General features: G+C 46.3%; 2 long non-coding RNA genes across 6 annotated transcripts in view; one reads left to right on the forward strand and one right to left on the reverse strand.

The window, feature by feature from the left end:
• The window catches only part of LOC148005068 (uncharacterized), a 58,578-nt gene that overhangs the window by 8,728 nt on the left and 26,227 nt on the right, over positions 1-23,623 (forward strand). For 2 of the 4 annotated variants that reach the window (XR_015622759.1, XR_015622760.1), the window contains exon 5: positions 23,196-23,238. This is a non-coding gene — a long non-coding RNA (uncharacterized LOC148005068). Of the gene's footprint in view, positions 1-13,092; positions 16,094-23,195; positions 23,239-23,623 lie in introns of those variants that run through there. The other 2 variants (XR_015622757.1, XR_015622758.1) reach the window with 2 other exon arrangements.
• On the reverse strand, positions 18,886-22,213 carry LOC100910081 (uncharacterized). 2 transcript variants are annotated; one of them, XR_015622756.1, is made up of 4 exons: positions 22,149-22,213; positions 21,227-21,296; positions 20,735-20,868; positions 18,886-19,458 (listed from the first exon to the last, which is right to left on the reverse strand). It is a non-coding gene; the product is annotated as an uncharacterized LOC100910081 (long non-coding RNA). The 2 variants fall into 2 exon arrangements; XR_015622755.1 differs by having other exon boundaries at positions 21,843-22,213.

Raw genomic sequence — 23,623 nt, forward strand, 5'->3', positions numbered from 1 at the left:
AAAAAACATTATAACTTGAATATTTGTTATCCAGATCACAAAGTCCAATCCCTAGATGGAATAAAATTGTGGTCTTTTGCAATAATTTCCAGACAGAAAAGTTTGCATTGCTCACCAATCAATGGTAAAGTATATGATGGGAAATAGATTGAAAGTAATATGGTAGATGTCTTCTCGTCCCTCCATCACGGGGACGGTTCATGGCTTCTTCTTCACTGGACCTCACTGAAGACCTGTCAGAGATAAGCCGGTCCTAGACAGAGATATGGAGGTAACCCCATCTCACCAGAAAGGACAGCTCCACAAGCCACAGGCTCACACACATGATTTGGGTGACTGTGGCTTCCTTCAGAGGTGTGTGGTTAATGTCAATACAGAACCCAGGCTCCAGCGTCCTGCATGTTGTGTGTACACTCTGGGGTTATCTGCCTTAGACACAGCCAGTCTGTCTTCAAGCTCTTTCTTGACAACTACCCCATGTCCTATGAGCTGAGGCTACCTTTCCCACTTGGTGGCTTCAACATCTACAGGTAAGTACTTCACATATAGGCTGTCATTGATGTGTTTATAAAAAGGTAAAGAGAGGGGGGATATGTTCTGTGGAGGTGTGATGAGGTATGGGGGAAGAGGGTGCCTCCACGGGCCCATGTTGAGGCATCCCTTCCCCAGAGGACCAGCCACACAGCGATACAGTATAGAATAGAGGTTATTCAGGGCATGGGGAGGGGAGTTAAGAGGGTAGTAGAACTCAGCTATCAAAAACAATGACTTTATGAAATTCATAGGCAAATGGATGGAACTGGAAAATATCATCCTGAGTGAGGTAACCCAATCACAGAAAAACACACATGGTTTGCACTCACTGATAAGTGGATATTAGGGTTGGGGATTTAGCTCAGTGGTAGAGCGCTTGCCTAGCAAGCGCAAGGCCCTGGGTTCGGATCCCAGCTCCAAAAAAAAAAAAAAAAAAAAAGAAAAAAGAGATAAGTGGATATTAGCCCAAAGGCTTGAATTACCCTAGATGCACAGAACACATGAAACTCAAGACGGATGATCAAAATGTGAATGCTTCACTCCTTCTTTAAAAGGGGAACAAGAATACCCTTGGCAGGGAATAGAGAGGCAAAGATTAAAACAGAGGCAGAAGGAACACCCATTCAGAGCCTGCCCCACACGTGGCCCATACACATACAGCCACCCAATTAGACAAGATGGATGAAGCAAAGAAGTGCAGGCCGACAGGAACTGGATGTAGATCTCTCCTGAGAGACACAGCCAGAACACAGCAAATACATAGGCGAATGCCAGCAGCAAACCACTGAACTGAGAACAGGACCCCCGTTGAAGGAATCAGAGAAAGAACTGGAAGAGCTTGAAGGGGCTCGAGACCCCATATGTACAACAATGCCAACCAACCAGAGCTTGCAGGGACTAAGCCACTACCCAAAGACTATACATGGACTGACCCTGGGCTCCAACTGCATAGGCAGCAATGAATAGCCTAGTAAGAGCACCAGTGGGAGGGGAAGCCCTTGGTCCTGCCAAGACTGAACCCCCAGTGAACGTGATTGTTGGGGGGAGGGTGGTAATGGGAGGAGGATGGGGAGGGGAACACACATACAGAAGGGGAGGTGGAGGAGTTAGGTGGATGTTGGCCTGGAAAATGGGAAAGGGAATAACAATCAAAATGTAAATAAGAAATACCCAATTTAGTAAAGATGGAGAAAAAAAAGAGGGTAGTAGAGGCAGAGAGAGAGAGAGAGAGAGAGAGAGAGAGAGAGAGAGAGAGAGAGTAGGGGCCAGCCATGACCACATGGAGAGAAAGGGTGGAAGGAAATGGGGAGAGAGTGGGGGCAAGAAGGCAAGGGAGCAATGGGTGGTGGTGGTGGCCAGCAGCCCCTCTTACAGTGTCAGGCACACCTGGCTGTTGCCAGGTAACTGTGGGGTGGGGCTCAGGCAAAGCGCCTATAGTCATAGCTGGAGCCAGCTCTAAGACGCACTCCAAGAGTGGCTTCTTCTCCAGGCTCTTCTCCACTTCAGAGCCCAGCATATTATAGAACGACTGCATCTGGTCCCCTGCCTTTGTCCTGCACAGGTGTGAGATGTGAGCATCTTTGTGTGGCTGGCCCAAAGAGAGCAATGACAGAAGTCTCCCACTGGCTGGCTGCCTCTGGGGGCCATGTTTAGCCCAACAGGACACATCCCTCCCAGCCCCAGGCCAGTGCACTTGGTGGTTTTGCTTCTTGATGAGTGCTTTCCTGTTTTACAAATCTCTGTCCCTAGAAGCCGATGTTCATTCTTCTTCTTCTTCTTCTTCTTCTTCTTCTTCTTCTTCTTCTTCTTCTTCTTCTTCTTCTTCTTCTTCTTCTTCTTCTTCTTCTTCTTCTTCTTCTTCTTCTTCTTCTTCTTTTTTTTAATCAGGGCACATCTGGTTGTTGGTACTTGTTGCCTAGTTAGAAAGTCTTAAAACAGCATGAAATTGTTAGCACGTTGCTCTGGCCTGCCAAGCTGTTCATGAGACCCAGGCTTTGGTGGATTTAGTTTTCTGTTTGTTTTCTATTTTCATGCAGTTTAGAAAATTGGTCTGTGACAACCTAAGGGGAAATGAGCCTGCCTCAGGCTCCGCCAAGGAGAGACAAGTCTGCATTGAACTCTGAGGGAGGAGGGAACTTGGAGCCCAGGGCTGCTGGCTTCCTGGCTTGCATTTCTTTGCCTTGCCTTTTGGGTTGACACTCAGGCTAATTTGGTGCGTGTGGGGAATAGAATGCCCAAAGGTCGAGGGGAGGGCCAGGTAGAGAACGACTGCATATAGGTCCTCACAGGGAGACCTGCATGGACTAGTATGAGTTCCAGAAGAGAAAGACAGACGTGCTTTCCCTAAATGCCGGGGGATGGGAGTCAGGGAATCCTTCGCTGAGCATTTGATTCCTGTGCTGTCTTTGAGTGTGGGCACTGCCAAACATCAACTTTCCCCACATGGCTCCAATATGCCATCTCCCCTCCCTCTCCTCGGTAGCTCTTGCTCTTGGCAGATTTCCTTTCTGGAAAGAATCGCATGTGGGGAAAGCCTAGGCTATGGTATTTCTCTTTGGGTGGTAGCTGCTCTCTGACTGGGTCTGTGAGTCCAGCCAGCACTGCTTCTGGACAGTGATACTAGGCACCCGGCAAAGCATGTTGCAAATGTCCCTAGTGCCCCTCCCAGCATTCAGCTTGACTCCAGGCAGAGGAGATGGGATTCAGAAACAGCTCTCTGCTCCAAATGCCAACAGTGGCTTTCTCTCCCCCCCCCCCCCCCAGACGCCCCACGCCTGCTCCCGGGCACTCTCTATTCCACCCTTGATTGGCTGAAAATCGTCCCTTTTGTGCTTTTCAGCACAGAAGATCCCATTTTAGCCGTCTGTCTCCCCAAAGATCCTAGATCTTTGTGAGCATGTCAGAAATGTCACATGGTAGTGCCCGGCATCCTGACTGTACAGACTTTACAACTCATGCCAGAGGCCCCCAGGATGGACATTCAGCCTCCTTTGGGGACTGAGGTAATTGTACCTTAAACACCTGCGTTCTCCAAGAGTCACGCTTGCTTGGCTTCTGTTACACGCCAGATGTTGAACCCGTCCGTGACTTAGATGTGATGAATTGCCAGCACCGTATTGACTGACAGTGGGTGACTTTTTTCATAAAGAGACATCCAACGATGTAGCTGTCTCCTCCTCATTCCTCGAGACTAGGACCCATGAGCTCAGGAAAAGCGAGGAGTATAGCACGTTGCTTTAAGCTTTGCATGGTGGCAGCAGTCTCACCCTTCTTCCCGTACTCTCTTATTTTTTCATATTGTAACTCTGAGCCTGAGGAATGTCAGGGTGTGAAGCCAATCAAGGCCAAGTCCCTCTGCCACCATCACCATTTTCGTTACAAATATTGAGATGCTCTTTGATTTTAAAGAGAGAGAGAGGAGGAGAATGAAAATCAGGAGCGTTGGAAGAGCTTATGATCTCAATTCCTTAAGCAGGCAAGGCTTAAACACAGCCAGTGTGCTATACTTTAACCCAAAGTCATCTCAGGAGCCCTGAGAATGGGGCTCCTCGTGGTCTGTAGGGCATCCCTTGTCTCCCCACAAGGAAGGAGTCAAAGCAGTGTGTCTGTCCCGTCTGCAGCCTAGACTGGTGCTCTGGGGACTAGTAATGGGTCTCTGGAGCCTGCGGGATTTCCAGAAACTGTAATTAGACTCTTGCATGTGTTTTTGTTTTTCCTGGGGAGTAGATTTGTTGATTTGATTAGATTCATGGAGAGGTCAGTGACTTCCTTCTGAAGATCACTAAAAGTGAAGTCCATGTGAGAAAACTTGAAATACATACACACACACATACATAAGGCATATAATACATATACACATACACATCATATATACATACATATATACATACACCACACACACACACACACACACACACACACACACACACACACACACACACACACACACCTATCTCACTGTGTAGCCCTGAAGCTTGCTACATAGACCAGGCTGATGTTGTACAGAGATCGACCAGCCTCTGCCCCCTTGAAGGCTAACATTAAAGGCATGTGCTATGATGTTCTAAGAAAATCCTGTCTTAAAAGCAGGTGCTAGGACAATTTTTACTTCCTCTGATGGGGTGGGCCTTAATTTTTAAGGTTCGTGACACCACCACCATTTCTATTTCCATTTTCAGTCATTCGACCTCAGTCAGTCTACTTTTATGTGAAGGATAAAGGAGGAGTTGAATGGATTCACTCACCATTTTCCTTCTTTCCCCTCCATTCTTGAAACACCTCCAAGGGTTGTTTCAGCTACAATGAGAGTGAGCACCCGGGGAAAGCCTTTTCCTGAGAGTGAGTCTCCACATTAGAGGGGTCAATATTCTTGGTGGTCAAACTGCCCATTTCTGTGTGGGTTAGGAGAAGGCCTTGGGCCAGGACGAAGCAAGGCCATTCTACCATAAGACCAAGCGGCCTCCAGCTCACAGGCTGTGGTGATTTCTCCAGGCAAGACATAGTTAATAGATACAGACACACAGTCTGTACATGTCAGCGAATTAGAACGACTCCTGTGAGCCCTGCCGTTCTTCTATCACCAAAATGTGAGTCATTCTGAAGTCATCCTCTGTCAGGCCCTGAGGGCTCCCCTCCACCACAGACTGATGTTGAACACTGCCTCTCGACTGTAGGGCAGAGACCTTAGAGCGAGTCCCTGACTATAGAAACAGCTGTGCCTCTCAGCCTCAGGGGCCCCATGAACTCTGCACAAGTCCTGGGAGGAAGGTGTTGTCCTAATGTGAGGGGAGAGGGGATAAAAAGAGGTGGTGGCACATGGGATAGAGCAGGGGTTAGAAAAACACTGTGGCCTTGGCCATAAGGCTCCCTGGGTGCAGGGGTGTGCTTCCTGAGTCCCAACTTAGCAACTTTAGGGTAATTCTGATCTCCTTCCCATCCCTTCCAGACACTACTGTATGTTCCCACATGGCACCTAGGACACCACAGAACTTGTGGAAGGGGGACATAGAGGCTACTGGATTGACTTGTCTTTATTTAGGCTTTAAGCTGGTCTTCCCTGGGCCTTACACTTGGTCCATCCCAACCCACCAAGATAATGTTGGGTCCAAGGTGCCTTTAGACGTTTCTGATGTTGGCATTGGTAGGTTGTAGAAATCATCCTTGAAATGTGGGTGACCCCATGCTATGTGCCTGCTGACTGGCTAGTGTCTTCAGTTTAAACTCCTGTCCTGTAAGTCACATAATGCAGCTTATTTCAGATTCATACTTTGGGGTTCAGGGTCAGATTACCTGGTCTAAAAATCCCACCTTTGTCATGGTATAGACTTTAATCTGGCCAAATCTCATAACCTTTAAAATCTCTTAGTTTTCTTGACCAAACTGCAGGCCGGCATTGTACTTACATGTGTGCTGCATGGAAGTTGTATGTGTTATACATAGTATTGTAAATATTAGGTGCATAACCTGGGAGCTGGCCATACAGCTCAGTGAGTAAAACTCCTTATCACTCGAACCTGGTAGGTAACTTGAATTCAGTCCCTGGGACCTATATAAAGGTGGAGTGAACTGACTCCACAAAGTTGTCCTCTGACCACCCCCTCCTACATGCACGCATGTGTGCACGCACACATGCAAATATTAAGGCACACAATATATGCTAGGCACTCAATCAACATTTGCTGTTTCATTGTTACCCTCGTCCTTACCCTGTGACATCTACAACTTCGGAGCACTCTAAACCATTTGGGGTGTCTAGAAGTCCCATGCTTAGAGCCTAGAGCCTGTATTGACTCATATTCAGAGGAAAGAAATGCCTTTTCTTGCTACCTTGAAACCAGAGCTGACAGTATATGCTCGGTAGGAAGACTGGATGAGAAAATGCAGACAAGTAGCCTGTTCTATAGTGGCCCCAGCACACACCCCACCCACGCTGGTTCTGCTTCCCCTGTTCTGTTGATTCTTCCGTGCTGTGGAGATAAATGGGACTGTGTATCACTGCTTTCCCGCTCAGCTGGGATGGGAGTACAAGCATAGCAGCAGCATGGTGACTCCTGTAGGCACAGCTGGTGAAGGGCAATCGGCGGTGCCTGGGCAGCAGTGTGACCTGTACTGTGTAAGGTTGGGGCTGCAGGCCATGTGGGCAGGGCCAGGTCTGGGTGTCAGGCTTGTCAGGGTCAAGGATAGAAGACAGGATTTTGAGGGGTCAGGGAAAGTGGGTACAGTTTAACAGCATGCTGGCAGTCTTAGTGAGAGGAAGTGGAGCGTGTGGGTTTTCCTGACTGAACTCTACAATTACAGGGGAACAGGGATGGGGTGGGGGGAGCAGAAGCCACAGGCACATAGTAATGGCAATCGCAAGTGCTACAAAGACTGTAATATTCATCTTAAAGAGATGTTTGCCAGGCTCTAACTAAAGGAGATAATTGATATAGTGTGAGGCATGCAGGGTGGGCCCCTTTCTCCAACCGCATCCTCACAGGCAAATCCTCGTCGGCTCATGAGTTTTCTGCCCTTGCAGATGCAGTGGGTCTGAGTTCCACACACAGGGACCTGAGCCCAGGGCCTTAAGTACCCTTGGTGGTACTAGGTGGTTTCCTATGGGTGAGTGAGTTCTTAGATGCATGGGTATGTGTGTGTGTGTGTGTGTGTGTGTGTCCAAGGCATGGCAGGAATGGGGCCTGAGAGGCAAATACCCACAGCCTTCTCTTCAAACTTCCTTTACTGAAACATTTAGAAATTTCTACTGGCCATAGATAGAACAGGCTGGTTCTCTATTTCCTTCTTTGCTGACTGAAAACCATAACGTCATACTCCCAGACATAAAGAATGACAATGCTTCCCTTAGAGTTTGCTTTTGCCCTCCTTTCTACCTCCTCCTCCTCCTCTTCTTCCTCCTCCCCCTTTCTCCTCCTATTCCTTCTTGTTCTTTTGAGACAGAGTATCATGTAGCCCAGTTTGGCTTTGAATTTGCAGCGTAGACAAGGATGACGTCGAACTTCTAATCCCTCTGCCGGTATTTCTGTAGTCCTGGGAGTTGCAGGCATGTGACACCCTATCTGGCTTACAAGGAGCTGGGCGTTGAACTCAGGGCTTGGTCTGTGCTAGACACGAATTCTATGTGAGTTACATTTGCAGGCTTAAATTTTATTTATCAATAAACAAAGAAGGCCTCCTGTTGATATTGCTGACATGCCTTTCTCCACAATTCCCATCTGGAGGCAACCACTGTGGCTGTTATGATGGGCAGGCCTCTGGTTCATGGTTCACATGCTCATTCTGAGAGTATGCGTACGTAGACATCCTGTATCCTGCCCTGGCTTTTGCAAGTCGCATATAGCATTTCTACACTTTTTTGTTGCTTCCCCACGACTTTTCACATCCATATGTCTAGACATGGACTCCTATAGATGTATATATCCCCGTGGAGATAGAATTTAAAATGCTTAAAGTTGTGTGCCAACCTTTCATGTTTGCTGGTCTAATATTTAGCCATACTGTGGTTTTATCCAACAGTTTTTATCCTTGTTCCTTTTAAAATCTATACATAAATATCTACACACAATTATACACATACACACACATATTATATAATCTATACCTATTTAGAGTTACTAAGTATCCCCCAAGTTTCTTTAGTGTAATGCCACTTTTTACATTTATATTTCTCTTTGTTTTTTTGTTTTTTGTTTTTTGTTTTTCTGAAGGAACCCTTTAGGAGTTATTTCAGACTGGATCTGTGTTTAGTTAGCTCAGTCTTTTTCTGGAAATATCTTTCCTTTGTCCTCAGTTCAGGCGTGAGCCAGATGAGTGGAAAAGATTGGACAGGCTTCTCTTTCAGTGCCGATAAGATATTGCTCCTTGATCTTTGGGCGGCGATCGCTGTGGAGACCAGGAGGCTGATAGCAATTGCGTAAACATTTCTTTGAAGATAATCAATTTCAACTCTGCAGTATCTTAAAAATATTATCATTTTCCTTGATGTCCTGCGGTTTCACAGTCCCGTGCCTGAGTGTGTATTTGTCTTAGTCTGTGTGCTTTTTCAACTGAAGGCTCAGAAACTTTGCTCGAATCTGGAAATTCCTAGCCACCATTGGTTCATATGCCTTCCTCTGCTCTTCCTCAGCTCTCTTTTCTCTGTGGACAGAATCTGGCCTGGGCCATCCCGGTTTCTCCATTTCTTTTTCATGTTTTAAAAAACATGCCCATTGCCAGAGGCGACGCCACGTAAGCACATCTCTATTGCCTAGGTGTTACATTCTGGGTGATTTTTAAAAACAAGTTTATTTTGTGTGTCTGGGTGTTTTGTCTGCATGTCTGTCTGTGTGCCATATGTGTACAGTACCCACAGAAGACTAGAAGGCATCAGATTTCCTGGGACTGGAGCCTTGGATGGTTGTGAGTCACCGTGTCGGTGATGGGAATTGAACCTGGGGCCTCAGGAGGAGCAGTCAGTGGTTCTAACCGCTGAGTCATTTCTACAGTCCCCGGATGATTGTTTTCTAAATGTAGACCTGTTCTTCATTCATTACTCTTTTTGAAAGGCACTTACTCTGTAGTGCTGTTTGCTTCTAACTCCAGATCCTCCTGCCTCTGTCTGCCGAGTGCTGGGGTTATGGTTGCGATTTGTTTTTCTACGTGGCATGGGCAGCCATTTTCTCATCTATCCCTCTGATGTAGGAAGAAATATCGAGATGGGATCATCCTTCCCCAAATAACTTCTTTCTAGCTTTCAGTTCCTTGTAATAAATGGTGGTGCCCTTGACTTCTGTCTCTATTTGGCGTTAAAGGTCCTCCAGTGTCCTTCTCCCCTAAAGCATGGTTTCTTGTACTTCACTGAGAGGAAGCCCATATAGAACTAGGGACTGTGAAGACTGCCCATCCAGCACACCTCAGTCAGGGCTGAGACCTGCATTTCCAATCTGCCCAGGAGCTCCCACAGAGCTGACAGAGGGTCTGAGCCCAGAGCTCACCTTCACAGAGGATTCCAGACACTGGTGACCCCTTCCCCACCGTTCTCTTGGAAAACTGAGACTTTTGGAAAAATCCCCCTTTTCCAGAGTCCTTTAAAGTCCCCTTAGGCACCAAATTCCATTTTCTTCCTAGCTTTTGTAAGCCCCATTTATTTAACGCTTGAGAAAGACAAAGAATGACTGTGTGAGTTACAGAAAGGGACTGGATGATGGGCACAGCCAACAGGATCTGTGCTCCTTACATTTTTCTCCTGTCACCCTGGGTGTGTCATTTCACTGGTTAAAATTGCAGTAAGAACATCCAAAGACTGGAAAGAAGGGCTTGACTAAGAAGGTGAGCCTTTAAGGATAGATTCTTCCCTTAAATTGCAACTGCCAGTTTCACAATAGTCTCACTGGCTGGGACTTGGTCACATGTTTGCTTCTGGTTGTAAAAGGGTCTGGGAAATATATTTATTTGCAGGGCCCAGATGTCTGCTGAAAGGGGCTTCTGATGCCAAGGAAGAGGAGAATTGATAAGTAACAGTCTCCATGATTGGAATGAAGTTTTCTAGAATTTTAAAGTATCTTCTTTGGTTAGTTTTGGATCCAAAGTGGGCAGGATGATGGTTCTGATGAGAGCATGCAGGCACTGACATCTGTGTATCCACAGATGCATTGGGGCTGGAGAGATGGCTCAAACATTAAAGGTCAGCTCGAAGTCAAAAAGTAAAATGTCAGCACCTACCCTAGGAAATAGCCAGAGACAACCAATCCATCAACAGAGAAGAAAACCTAGGACCAGGGAACTTCTGGGTGGCAAGCACAGAAGGAAGCAGGTCAGGGCAGACATTCAGCAAGGTGGGAGAGTAGGAGAGTCAAGCCAGGCTGTGATGTGGAGACACCCAGTAGCCTGTCAGGTCAAGAGTGGAACACACCCAGGGGAATGCTTGTGGGGTTGGTGAGAGCAGGTGCCAGGAATGAGAGAGGACCCCAAGCATCGTGCTGCATCTTGGGACCTCTTGGATCTTCAAGCCAAAAAGTCTCAGGGTGGCATGAGAAGGCAGTCTGGACTTTAGATACCCTTGTTAGCTTTTATTGTGAGACTAAGACTAAACTGGTGGACCCCAGACCCTAGCAAACACCACACTTGGTAGCATCATGTAGCACACGCACTGGTGACTCAGAGACATCTCATATCATGTTTGATGATATGATGAGACAGCCATTTGTGTCGTCCTACAGATGCTTGCCTTTTATGTGTATATATATGTATTTGAACTTTTACTTTTTAGTATGAAGTATATTTTTCACAGAAGACCAATGATCTGCCCTTTAGCCTACCCCTCTTTAGTGTACCCCTCTGAAAGTGATACCACAGACAGAGAAACCAGTTGCCTGGAAGGGTCACTACTTCCGGTACTAAACTCAGATTGCCCTGGAGGGTACTCAGTAAAGAAAACATGGTGGGCTGCAATGCACAACTTCTCAACACCCTAAGTGGTCCGCTGCAATGATGCTCTTCTAGGGGCTGTTTCTTATAAGGACATTAAAAAAATGCTGATGGCACCATACCAAAAACAGTTTAGCAAAAGCAATTCTGTTGGGGCTGGTCTGATGCACTCCAGGTACCTGTGTTTTAGCAGCTCGGGCAGAACCAGAGATCAGCGTTGGAAAATCTGGAAGTGTGGAGAACTGCTTATCCTTCGAGCATTCTTCCTGGAATAGTGTTATTTCTCAGCGGGGCTCTTACATAAATATTTAGTAGTGGGACTTCAAACTGAAGTCCCTAGATAGCTCGAAGGCACTGTTCTTTGTTATCCTTTGAGTCTTGAGTCATGTGTCTTAACTGACTATCCAGGCCGGGGCGAGCTCTCCATCCCTGTCCACCAGCAAGCAAGGACTATCTTGTGAGGTTGCCCAGAGGCTTACTGTGTAAACGAACTGGCCAACCAGGCCCACAAAGTCAACCTCATTTAGCAGGGCTGAAGTAATGCCCATAGTTAAGCATGTTTAGGATTGGTCTAACCAGACCCTTGCCCTGGCCAAATAAAAACTTGGCAAAACACCTGAGAGTGCCTGGCTTTGAGCAATGCTACTGTCAGGATCTCATCCAACACAAACGCTGTGTTAGTGCCAAGGTAACCGAATGAAGTAACTTGTACTGGGTCATTATTTATAAATCAGTGAAAATTCGGAGTGCCGATCAGAGATAATATATTAGTTTTAGGGGTTGACTTATGGACGTTCTTTCTAGAAATAATTGTCTAGCGTGGCAAATTTATTTTCAGGTCACATCTAATTTGAGGTAATGAGACGTCATGTCCCTGCACAGGAATGTCTGGCTTTTGTCCTGGATGACAGCAGGGAGGTTGGGATTGACATCAGGATGCCTGAAAGATCATTAGGAAACAAGCCAGAGAGGAGTGATTTCAGAGTGTGTCCCTATTGGACATGTCTGGACACCTATTTAGCGGCTAGAAGCCCAAACCCACCGACATTCCCACCTGATAGAGCGGTTCTATCTAGACAGGCATCCACACCTCATGTTCTCCCAGCAGCCCAGGCCAGGGTCCACTTCAGGCCAAGAGCAGTTACTCATCATTTGATATGCTCTAGAGGGTTGAACATTACAGTGGCTTGGGATGGGATAATGCAGCTAAAGTGTGCACACCTCTGACATGTGTGCATTTGGTATTTTGGTAGAGCATGACTTTCTTTTGCGGAGTGTTAACCTAGAGTGGAAAGGGGGACTATTGATGGTCACGAGCATTTACATTGGTCTTCTGTCTTGGAGGTGAGAAGAATTGTGTGTGTGTGTGCATGGGAGGAACAGATGCTTCAGTTCCCAAAGCTCCCTGCCTAAGCCAACTCCTGGGACAAGTGAAAGTGTTAACGTTCAGAGAGAGACAGTTGGAGAAGTTAGGTGAAACTTCATTCACTTATATGTGTATACACACAAATGTAATATATATGTGTATATTAGCTTAGCGTATAATAAATGAAATTGCCAACAGAAAGGGGGGAGATAGATTATTTAATAAATGAGATAGGGTTACTGAACATTTAGGAAAGAATGCTAAAGGGAAGAATTGATATCTATAGAATTAATTCCAGAGAGAACGAAGAGTTAAACTGAAGACGTACCTCCAGAGATGGACATGTAACTCCGTGGTAGTGACTGTTTGGTGTATGTGAGGTGTTGGTTTGGATTTCCTAGGACTGCAGATGCAACAAAACCCAGCAACACTAGCACAGGCAAATGGAGGTGAATAGTTCATTAATCTTGGCAGTAGCAAAGGAAGCTTCAAAGAAAAGACTTTGTTGCTTTTGGCTACATAAAAATAGAAACTTGTTTGTCACGCTAAAGAGAACACCAAGGAAGCCACAAGTCAAAGGTCAGCCTGCATCCTGGGACGGTGTAACTTAGTAGCAGAGAAGGAACTGGAACTGCAAAACAGACCTGGTGGAAGCTGGAATACCTAACAGGTGACCGGAAGTGATAGGAGACAGAGAGTAACCACAGAGCCGTCACAGAGAAGAGCCTCCACTGTAATAGGGAATTAAAAGCTAAGGAGGTTTCTTCCATTTTGTTCCCCCCTCCCCCCAGTTGCCCAGGACTGTAATCTCAGCACCCAGGAAGCAGAGGTAGAAGCATCTTGGAAGTTTGAGGTCAGCCTGCTCTATGTACTGAGTTCCGGACCAGCCAGAGTTACATTGGAGACTTAGGAAGATTTAAAATCCTCCCTGGAAGCTGGCTGGTGGCAGCACCTTTAATCCCAGCACTCAGGAGGCAGAGGCAGGCGGGTCTCTGTGAATTCGAGGACAACCTGATCTGCAAAGAGAGTTCCAGGACAGCCAGGACTAACTACATAGAGACACCAACATGCACCCCCAAATCTTTCCTAGGGTAGGAGAATTCTTTGTGCTGTGTAAATCTACTGGTTATTTTGCTCCAGGGGACAAGCATGTATCAGAAGCTATCGGAAGTTTCCTGGTGGCAGGGATGTAGCCTGGTTTGTACAGTGCTTGCTTCCCTCACATGTACAAAGTCCCTGGTGTGAGCTACAAGTATCATGCACAACTGAGTACCACAGTGCACACCTGTACTCCCAGGTCAAGAGTACCTTATTGTTGTTCTAGCCCCCAAAGTGAACTTCTTAATTTTAAAATTTTATGTGTTTGGTTTTTTTTTTTGTTGTTGTTTTTTAATCTGCATACATGTGTGAGCACTACATGCATGAAGTACCCGCTGAGGCCAGAAGAGGGCATCAGGCTTCTGGAAAAGAACTATAGATCGATATGAGCCACTACGGGGATGGTGGGAATCAAAATTTAGGTCCTCTGGAAGAGCTTATCCACAGAAGCCATCTTTCCAGGCCCCCTAAATGAACTCCTGGCTTCATTGTATCCACCTTCAGAGTATAAAATGATCAGGAAGGAGATTTAGAACCGGGACAGCACTGTGCCTCATTCCCGTGTGTGTGTGTGTGTGTGTGTGTGTGTGTGTGTGTGTGTGTGTGTGTGTATGTATGTATGTAAGAATGCATGTGCATATATGAGAGTGTGTGCGCACACATGTGCATATGTATATGTATGTACATGTGAATGTGTGTATGTATGCCCTGTGTGTATGAGTGTACACGAACATGCACACAAGTGTGTAAGTACATGCGTGGGGGGGAGGGGAGACAAAAGACACAGGAGGCAAACTCATTCTTCCCCTCCCACCACAGGCTTGCAAATCACAGTCCAGTGTGGGGAAGGACCACGCTGTGAAATCAAATTATAACGTTTGATTATTGCACGGAAATGGGCATTCATTCAGATTACCACACTGCACCTATTGTTCGTCACTTCAGGTGACTCAGTGTGTCTGTCACGAGCCTGAGCTTGAAGCGCTGAGTGAGCCGAGCGTTTTATTCAGCGATGGACAGAGTCAACGCATGCGCAATCATGACTAAAGAGAAAACTGGGCTCTGACTACATCATCGGGGCAAGGAGCGAAAGCATGGCGTCCACGCAAAGGGAGGAGGGTGGTGTGGGCTTCACAGTCGATGACTGTAGCTTTTCCTGTAAATGTGATCCTCGAGCAAGCAGGAGTCTGCCCAGGCCTAGCTGCGTTTGTGAACTTGGAGATTCACCAAGACCCCCTGGTGTGCCCTTTTCGGATGCCAAGGGTTTACGATGCTATATTTTGGAAGGTTTTTCCACTTTAAAATTGTGCCTTGGCACCTAAAGGATTAGCCTCCATCTATCCAGAAAATGAAGCTGTCTCGGTGGAATGCACACCAGCGTACTCTGAGGTTTTGCTAACCCATCTCAGCCCCAGAGGGTGCATGCACGCCTCTCTGCAGGTGTGGAGGAGACACCTCAGAGACTTGCAGGTATTCTCGGCAGCAGCTCTCTGTTGCTGTTTTTTACTCAAAATTCAGCCCAGTGGTCCCCTTTGGGAAGCTTTCCTTACTTCTGAGGCCAGGTTGCTCACTTCTTCCTAGATGAACCGTCAATCTCTGTTAAAGAATTTGTAAATATGATTTTCTCTTATTTGCGCATCGGGCTCTCCAGAAGATGACCAATGTCCTGGAAGTAAGAAGCACTGTATCTTGTTGGCTATGTGGGTGCATGTTTGTAATCTCAGCACTCAGGAGGCAGAAGCCGGAGAATCATGAGTTCGAGGGCTGTCTGGGATATGCAGCAGAAAGTTTCCTCAGGGCTGACAAGGTGGTATAGAAGGTAAAAAACACGTGTTACTTGGGCTTGGCTGACTGTGTTTGATTCTCAGAACCCACATAAACATAGATGAAGAGAATGGAGTCTACAAAGAAGTCCTCCCACCGCCACAAGTGAGCCCTTGTGCAAACCTCCCTACCTAATGAGACAGTACAATTCTTAAAGAAGGTGTCCCCACCAAGCCAAAGGAAATCAAGCAAAGAACAAAAACAGACAAAAACAAAAGAATAAACAGCATAGTTCATCCACTTAAAGACACACATTTCCCTTGCAATCATACGTTTCTGAAATTAGAATTGCTTCTGGTGGTATGCCTTTTAATCAATGGGCAATCGCGTTTTCTTAGTGTTGTGTACTTTTGTTACAGCCACACACAAAACATGTCCTACATTTGACAGGGACTTTGAACCAGGGAAATAAATGTGCTGTGCCTAATTCACTCTTTTCACTAACCATTAACACGTGACCTACTGTGAGGTAGGTGCGCAAGAAATACAGGGAGTGAGAAGGCTTTGTGGGAGTCATGATGCAGTAAGTTCATCAAAGGCTAGTAAAGCCATAGTCAGTAGGCTGTCCATATGCTAAACATCTTCCAGAACAATGGAGGGGATATATCGATTGGGGGGAGTCTAAACTGCTGTCCTAGCTACATCCCTATGATGCGTTATCGGCTCAAACTCCAAAGGGTTTTATTTTATTTTTCACTAACATTGGCTGTCTAGAGCAGGCAGTCCTCTTTATTGGTGGCTGCCCTCACAGAGAAGGACCTCTAGAAGTCAGGTCCTTCTTCACGGGATATCTTACTGCCTCAGGACCTCCTACCCTCTGATGGCGCAAAATGTCTTCTAAATAAAAATGGCTTCTCTCTTTTCTTCGAATCCTGTTTTCTTTGAGTTATAGTTGATGGAGAAAGACCATGGCTGCTGGTGACATCTGGCCCAGGACTTGCTGAACTAGCAACGTTTGAGAGCCAGCTAAGGAACAAACACAGACAAGTATGTTCTGGAACAAAAATAACAGACCCCCTGTTTGACTAACATTTCTACAACCGTCAGGTTAATGACTTCCTGAATCCCACAGCCAGCCCTGCATAAACCCATCCCCTTGCCATGCAGAGCTATTCACAAAACCCTAGCTTGGAATGAGAGAGCCCCAACAGTGTTCTTAGTGTCTCAGCTCCTCTCCGTCTGTAGAGAGAGCACTGTTTTTATTAGGCCATTCCAGTTTAAATCTTTGCTTCGCCAGACTTCAGCCAGCTTCAGTTCCTACCAAGCCCCCACCCCTGTATCTAGGCAGAAGGGCAATACAGTGTGGAGAGGCCTCTGTGTGGAAATGGTGCCTATGGCTCCTGCTTACCCTATACTGCTGGGCCTCTGCTGCTGTCATACTGAAGGGCAAGGGAGGTGGGTGGGGAGCGTTGTAAAATAGACAGTGGGCTGGACATGCCTGTGGCTGCAACCTTGTCTGATGGAAACAGAGCCTGTATTTTGATGGGCAGCTGCCTCTCTCTACCCCAGGGAGCCACTGGAGGGCTGCCTACATCAGGTAGAGCTGTCTGTTTCTTGCTGCAAGTTTAATTTAAATGTGAGCTTTCAGTGATGCTAAGCAAACATTTCTCAGTTGCAAGAGGCAGACCGCCAGCTCTGACTGGTCTTAGGAAAGACGGAAATGTCCTAGTTAAGTGGAGCTGGGCTGAGGCGCTCAAGTAATGTCAATCCCACGCCTTCTCCTGTTCTCTATCCTCTCTCCTTTTCCAGAGAAGGCCTGCCTTCACAGACAGGAGCAAGAGGTCTCAATGTGGTCTTCCAGCCCATGGTCTCCGAAAATGAAAACTTTCTTTCTCATAGACGCTATTAATCTGCACCCCCTTCCTCAAGGAGGGTCACATGACCCAGCTAAGGACATGCAGGGTCTTTTATTGGGGAGGGTGTTCAGAACACAGTCCACAACAAAACTGTAAGCTCACTTAAATATTCTGAGATTCTTTGTGGGATTTTTTTAAAAAAAAATTTCCCCCTGGTAGCTTAATTGCAAGGGTGGGTGCAAGGGTGGATGCAAGGGTGGACTTTGTAGGCGATAAACATGGTTTTGTTACAACCTGAAAAGGTTGGACATGGCTGGGTCTAAGTGAACAAATACCCTGCAGTAGAGCGCAGTGTGTGTGTGTGTTTGTGTCTCTGTGTGTGGTGTGTGTGTGTATGTATGTGTGTGTGTGTGTATGGTGTGTATATATGTGTGTGTGTATTTATGTGGTGTTATTTATGGTATGTGCATGTGCATGTGTGTGTGTGTCTGTATGTGGTGTGTGTGTATGTATGTATGTGTGTATAGTGTATGTGTATGTATGTGTGTATGCATGTATGTATGTATGCATGTGTGTATGGTATGTATGTATGTGTATATATGGTATATGTGTATATATGTGGTGTTATTTATGTGTGCATGTACATGTGTGTGTGTATGTGTAGTGTCTATGGTATGTATGTGTATGGTGTATGTATGTGTGTGGTGTGTGTATATATATATGTATGTACTATGGTGTGTATGTGTGTGTATGTATGTGGTGTTATTTATGGTGTGTACATGTGCAAGTGTGTGTGTGTGTCTGTATGTGGTGTGTGTGTATGTATGTATGTATGTGTGTATAGTGTATGTGTATGTGTGTGTGTATGTATGTGTGTGTTTATGGTATGTATGTATGTGTATATATGGTATGTGTGTATGTATGTGGTGTTATTTATGGTGTGTGTGCATGTGTGTGCGCATTTGTGTGTGTATGTGTGTGCGTGTGTGTGTATAGCATCTATGGTATGTATGTGTATGGTATATATATATATGTGTGTGGTGTGTATATACGTATGTATGTACGTGTGTGTATGTATGTATGTGTGTATGATGTATGTGCATGCATGTGTGTGTTGTGTGTGTGCATGCATGCATGTGTGTCTGTGTGTGTTTCTATTAGGAAGGAAGAACAGAAAAAAGGAAGTTGTTTACTATTCCTAGCCCCCTCTCCAAATTCCTCTCCAACCACTATCACCATGTGCGGTTCTCCACTCTCATGGAACTTATGTCACTCTTCCAGATCCCCTAGGTCCCTTCTTACCTCCTCTGGAGCGACCTTGCTCACTCTTCCCCATCTGCACGTGGAAAGCCGCTCATGGCCATCTCCTCTGTGAGGTTCTTCTTGAGCCCTCTCCACAGACAGTATTTACATTCCGTCCAAACCCACTGCTCTTTGAGCTACACGGGAGGAGGCTCCTACCACTGAGTCCTGAGGTCCTGCCATACTGGCTTCCTCACATCTGGGTACACATCTGGGCTGGGCTGGAAGCAGTTTGCCATGTGCTGTGTTGGCTGAGTCCTCAGAGGTGTAAAACGCCCTCTCATCCAAAACAAACATGCGTTCTGAGGAAACACCCACCAAACAGAGGCTACAGGGTGTGGGGGAGGTCTGCAAGGAGCCGGCCTCCCACAAAGCTCCAATTAGCCCCCAAATTATCTCCTGTGTCACGTGTGCAAGGATTTCTAACCAAAATTTACTGGAAAATGGATTCTCAATGCTTCTGTCTATTTACCTAATACTTAACCCAAGGATAACAGCACACACACAAATTTAAAATAAAACACATGTTGGTTTTTTTTTTAAATAAAAATTTGAAACAGATGGTCTCTTTTAAGACAAATATTTATTCCCCTGACATTTTTTTTCACTTACATGTTTATATTTTTAAATATAGGCTTTATGCAAAGACCTTAGCGATGTCACGATAATAAAATCCATGTTGATGGTAATTGTCTATTTCCTAGAAGTGCAGGGCTGTGAGCGAGCGGCCTCCAGAAGCTGTCTCTGGCATTCCCCTCCTCCAGGCAGGCCAACGTGCAACCAGCTGAGACCAACTGGTGTTTACTCTGTTTATTTTGGAGCCTTTTGAGGAAGGAAGTTGTAAACTTTTCTGACTCACGGACTGGCAGTTGCGCAGTGGATCCCGCGCAGAGAGAAGAGCCGTTGGGTAGGACAGAGTTCAGAGCCAAGTTGCTGATGGCGATGGTTCCCCGGTGTCACACTCTTGTCCACCCAGCCCAGTACTTGCAGTTCAGATGCCCTGTCTTCGTATCTTATGCTATTTTGAGTTCATGCATCCACTATTGATGAACAGCTCTGATCTTGACTGGGGAACTCAAGTTTTTCTCCTTCTAGGGTTAGTGAGTAATACTCAGGAAGAAGAATCAGATATGTGAGCTATTAACAGGAAAAGAGGGACATTTACCATTGGCAAGAAGGAGCCAGGGTGTCCTTGAGAAACATCCAAAGCAAACTAACTCATTTGTGTTTCTGTAGCAGCTAGCTTTCGCTGTGTAACACACCATCTGAAAATGTGCTGACTTAGGGCTAGTGAGACGGCTTAGTAGGTAAGGGTGTTTGCTGCCAAGCCTCAAGACTTGAGTTTAATTCCCAGGGCCTCCATGGCAGAAGGAGATTATCGACTCCTCCGAGTTATCCTCTGACGTCTACATATATACTGTAGTATGAAAATATGTGTATGTACAAACACAATAGAGAAGCAAATAAATATGAAAATTGTTTTAAAATGTTTGGAGTTAGAGTAACGAGATATCATTTCTTACTGTAGGGTAAGGTAGGCAGATTGGAATGGTTTGGGATGCCTCACGCTTGTCTGCTGGTTGGCCCTGTGTCAACAGAGAATACTTGTCTGTGTGCTTCTCATTATGCAGCGGGCTAGCCTGGGCTTGCTCATAACATGGTAGTTGCAAGTTTCTCAAGAGGAGAAAGCCCCAAGTGATTTAAAGTCTCTCAATGCTTGTTATTACCCCACCAGCCAAACCAAGTCCTGTGGCCAGCCCAGGGTCACAACAGACAGGTATGTCTCAAGCATGGATAGCAGGAGGCCATCTTTGCAAGCTTGCCTCAGTCTATTTACCTGATAACTAAATTGATATGAGGTAACTAGCCTTAAGCCATTCCAAGCAGGAAGTATGAAAACATAGGTCAGGGTAAACCCCTCTCTAATTTACATGTCCAAAGTTCATGTCAAGCTTCTAATGACATCTAAATTCCCCATGACAGTTTACAAACTCATAGTGGTCTGGGCTCTGTCTCCTGTTTCATTTCGTTATGTCTTCTCACCCTCTTTTACCTACTAAAGTCAGTCCTAAAAGGGTTTTCTGTCCATTTTGTTTTTTGAGACAGTCTGGCCTTGAACTCACCATGTAGCTAAGGGTGATCTTGAACATCCGATCCTCTAGTTCTTTAAGGTGGTACTGGGAACTTAACCTAGGGCTTTGTGAGTGCTAGCCAAGGACTCTCCCAACTTAGCCATGTCCTAGAGGCGGCCACAGTAAAGCATCTCACCTCTTATTTGGAACTTCTGTACTGGAAGGCCGCTCCTACCACTTGGATCTTTGCAAGATTGGCACTTCCTTTTCCTTCTGATTTTGGTTTAAATGTCATTGTTACCTCTCGAAAGGTGGATGAGCTCTGGGCGATCTATACTCACCAATTCTCCATCACTCTCTATCCCTCTTCCGGTTAGAATGCTGGCAGCTCCATGCTAGCACCTCAGAGTTCTGCCTGATGTCTCCCCTCTAGCATCCAGAGCATCGCTTAGCACACGGTGTGCGGTTTCATCGCCTGAACCAAATACCCAAGAGAAACAGGTAAAGGAGGAAAGATTCATTTTAGCTCATGGTTTCAGATGCTTCAGTCCATCAGGCAAGAGTCATGGGGCCTAGAAGAGCACAGTAGCTCACTTTATGGTATGTGTGCGCACACACACACACACACACACACACACACACACACACACACACAGAGAGAGAGAGAGAGAGAGAGAGAGAGAGAGAGAGAGAGAGAGAGAGAGAAGAACTATCTAACTATCTGCTCCTCTTTTATTCTTATTCCATTATTCCATCCAGGCCCCTGCCCTGTAGGATAGCCCCACCACCCACTCAGGGTGGTTTAAGTACTCTTAACCCCCCAGAGGAAGCACCTTCAGAGACACATCCAGAGGTGGGTGTTCCTGTTTTCCAGGGCGCTCGTCTCAATCCAGTCAACATGATCTGCAATGACAAGATGTGGTCATGAAAGATTTCTATGTGATCTTTTCTGCCTTAATTTCTTCTTTGTTCGTCATCGTATCACCAAACAAACAGAAAACGCCTCCGTTATTCAGGGCTAATTTAATCTGACTCCTTCTCGGTAACCTTTTCGTGTAACACAAGGCTCTTGCAACACAGTCCGGGTATTCCTGAGAATCTCCATCTGTGCTGGTTTGCTCCACCCCCCACCCCCCTAAACTCCAGGAACAAAAAGTTGAGATCACACAGTGATAAATTATGATAACTCTTTTCCTTTCTTTTTCTTCTTTTGGCAATAGCATTTACAAGGGGGCCTTGCCTTGAAAAATATTTTAAAAGTTAAAAAAAAAATTGTCAAATCAAATAGCACCAGAGGGCTAATGAGAAGCAACAGTTGTCTGTCCTTACCATCTGCCCCCCTCCCCTGCCTCCTGCGCTGCTACCGAGAGCCCTGTTTTATCTGTTCCCGTTTTAGTTCTGAAGCAAATCTAAATGGTGTGCTTCTCCTTTGATTTATCAACTTCAGACCTCATCTTCTGCCATCCTCCGGGGCTGTGACGGATGAGGATCTAGTTCTTCTTTCAAGTCGCAGGCTTTCCTCGGTGTCTGGGAGTCAGGACCATCTGACTCCAGGGACCGAGGGTCAACAGGGGCTCTGTGCTCACTGGTGCCCGAATGCGCTGGCCACCTTGCTGTGGCTCCGGAAGTGTACGGATATTGGGCTTTTGTGTTGTTGTTCCTTTTATGCTGGGACGTGACATTTCCCCTCCCTCCCCGCCCTGCTCGCTCCTCTGCCTACTCTTTCCCGTTCTGCCACGGATTTAGTGCGTTCACCATTCTGTGCGCAGATTCGAATTAATCCCCTGCGTCTCGATTCCCTCAGCGTCTCCTTAGGATCTGGCCCGTGGGGCGGCTGGAGCTCTTTTCAGGAAGGTCCCAGGCCAGGATCCTGTTCTGCCTTGTCATCGGATTCCCTTCGGTCTGATCTAAGTTTTCTGGAAATGGCCTGAAATTCTTCTGCTGATGAACTAACTCCTTTCGTTCCTTTGAAGGAGCTCATGCCTTTCAAAAGTCACACATTCTAGGCTGGAAAGATGGCTTTGCCGTTAAAGGCAAAGACTCATAACCGGAAGTCACATTCTCTGGGGCTTTAAGGGCAAGAAAGTGAACATAAGTGGCTGTCTGCCGCTGAACAATCTTCCCTACCCCCACCGGCTTACTCAAATGCTGTTCAGTGCTCTCTCTCTCTCTCTCTCTCTCTCTCTCTCTCTCTCTCTCTCTCTCTCTCTCTCTCTCGTTATTCAGCATTTTGCTCTGATAAGCTTTTGACAGGTCAAGTTTTCCTATTGTGCTCCTCCGCGCTGCTGTCCTGCAGCCTTGGCCTCCGCACGAAGCCGTAGGACGTCTCCGTGTCTCCCAGCTCTTGCTTATTTTCACATGCTGACCTGCCCACTTGACGCCATCAGCAGGTTCTCTAAAAGTCTTTGATCAGAGCAGCAAACTGGGTTTCTTTCATCAACCCAGAGGCTCCCTGATGCTGGGGTCCACCTCTCTGTCAAACTGGGGCTATCCAAGGTTGTGAATGACAACTTCCTCATTAAACAAAGGAGTCTGCCTCCCTCCATCTCTTCTGGGACCAGATGGACTCGTATACATGTGTGACACAGGGAGACATTTGTAAGTACAAATGACGGAGAGCCTGGGGTGGGACAATCAGGGGGAAGCAGTAGCAGTGTGATGATTGGCTGTCCTGGCTATCAGTCTGAACCTTGGACGTGCTTCTTCTAACATGCGTTGAAGAGCTGGGGTATTGTCTTCTTTCTGTAGTAGGACAGTGGGGCCTACATAGGTGAATGACCTTTCTCACCTTTCACCCCACAGGAAGAACGCTTGCCCTCTCTGCCGGGCTCAAGAGATCATACAGGTGAGCCAATTTCAGAGGATTCGCAAGGCCAAGCCCAGCACTTACTAGAAGCTCTAAGTGGAAACTCAGGTATCAGGCATGGTACTATAGATAACGACATGTATGGTCAGAAGAGGATGGGGCCAGAGCTGATAGCAAGGCCACGAATCCCCAACTGGAAAGAGTCCTTCAATACACCACAATAGTAAATAAGCTAAGATAGTTATATTACAATAACATGTAACCATTAATAATCGTCTCATTGTTTCCTTCTCCAACCTTCCTTCTCCCCCTCCCTCTTCTTCCCCTTCCTCCTTCCCTCTTTCCTCCTTTCTTCCTTCCTTTCTTCCCCAGGGTTAAGTTGTGGAATGTAGGTTGGTTTGAAATGTACTATGTAGATCACATT

This window comes from Rattus norvegicus, chromosome 6 (genome assembly GCF_021556685.1).
Source record: "Rattus norvegicus strain SHRSP/BbbUtx chromosome 6, alternate assembly SHRSP_T2T, whole genome shotgun sequence".
Classification (NCBI taxonomy): Eukaryota; Metazoa; Chordata; class Mammalia; order Rodentia; family Muridae; genus Rattus; species Rattus norvegicus.